The following is a 1,670-nucleotide window of genomic DNA, read 5'->3' as shown; positions in this document are numbered from 1 at the left end:
TGCAGCCTAGAAAATGGACTTCAATGAAGTGTGGGTTTGTGGATGACCCATAACCATGAAAAACGAAGATCCAAGGATAGAGATACCCTGTAATTCTTGTGACCAAATACCATGGCTTTTTAGGCCTTTCCTCAACCATTATTGGCTCAACAACTTGTGCATGTTTTCCCAATCCTTTTCATTCATAGCCCATTTTTGACATCAACTTGGACCCTATACCTCTTGTATGTTTTTCAAAAGATTCAACATAAACATTCTTAGAGGAAATTGAAGACAAACTAGGATTGTTGACCTCTTCTTTAGAATGATGCTTGACTAAGGCTTCTTTGGCAACAAGGAGCTATGTCTCCAACTCATGCATCCTTTCTAGGTTCATATTTGGAATATGAAGTTGGCTCTCCATTTCCTGCAATTTGTCAAAAAGCAACTGCTTCTCTTCCTTCATGGAATTCAACTACTCTCGAAGTTTGGTGCTCTTCCTTTCATCTTCATACATTTGTTTCACCATATCCATCATGATGAACAAGTCTCGCTTCATGTCTTCATAAAAGAATCTTGTGAAGGAGGAGGATTTTGAAAACTCACTTGTAGAAGTTGTCATTATAAAAATGAACAAAAGAACTTCAACAAAATTCACAAAGCTTTCAAAATCTATTGACAAAACTTCTGAACTAAATGGCTGTAGAGTCAAACTCTTATTCAAGCAGCCTTTTGCAAACAAACCCTCTTGTGCTTCAAGGGTTGCCTTGAGGTCCTTTGGGTAAGGTGAATTCCTTTAGTTCTTCTTCCTTCTTGTCCTTTCCTGGACTTAGCTATCAGTAGCTTTCTCTTCACTTTCGCAAACTCAAATAGCAATCAGTTTACAAACAGTTAAACAATTAAATTCTTTATACTGTTTAAACACATTTCAAGTCAAACAAGCAACCTATTGCTCTGTCAATCAAGCAACTTGCTCCGATACCACCTGATATGAAATGGGGGTTTGATAACTTGTTATACTTATAAGAACCTCCCACTCAGTTAAACAAATAAATGATCTAGCTTATATATGACATTTGCGGAATTAAATACTTGAAACAGGCGTATGTATTTTGTTTGTAACTGTTTAAGTGATTTAAGTCCATTTATTTCTACTGATATTAAACACATATAACAGCCATATAATGCAGCAAATAAATATTAACACATAACAACAAATTTAATCTAGGAGTTCACCCGAATATCGTGGGCTATGTCTCCTTGAGCTTTTGTCATCTTGACTTGGCTCCTTGGGATTATGGCAAAGTTTCTTTTACAAGTTCCACACTTAAATCCAAAGGTTAATGAACTGAACCAATGGGCTTAGAATACCATCTATATCCCTGTCATGGCTGTCATTACTCTGCAAACAGATCTAAGCTCTCTTAGACTTGATTCCTTCAATCAGTGCTCTGAGCTACCCTAAGCTTCTTGATGGTACTAACTCCTTCAGAATTCTTTAACTGTCACTGAAACCTCATCTCCTATCTCCAACACATATCAGACACCGAAAATAGACTGAACATTTGCTCAAAATGAGCACTGCATCCCCAAACTAGGCCTTCCTCCACGATTGGCACTTGGCTGCCTGAAAATTCCCTGTAGCATATCAGCCTTTAGAAGTCTCCAAATGTTTCTACAAATCCCTGAAA

The sequence above is a fragment of the Pinus tabuliformis genome, chromosome 4_1 (genome assembly GCF_031772625.1).
Source record: "Pinus tabuliformis cultivar Carrire ecotype Pingquan chromosome 4_1, CPIR1, whole genome shotgun sequence".
Lineage (NCBI taxonomy): Eukaryota > Viridiplantae > Streptophyta > Pinopsida > Pinales > Pinaceae > Pinus > Pinus tabuliformis.
The sequence above is the reverse complement of the archived record's forward strand: the minus strand, read 5'-3'. Positions refer to the sequence as shown.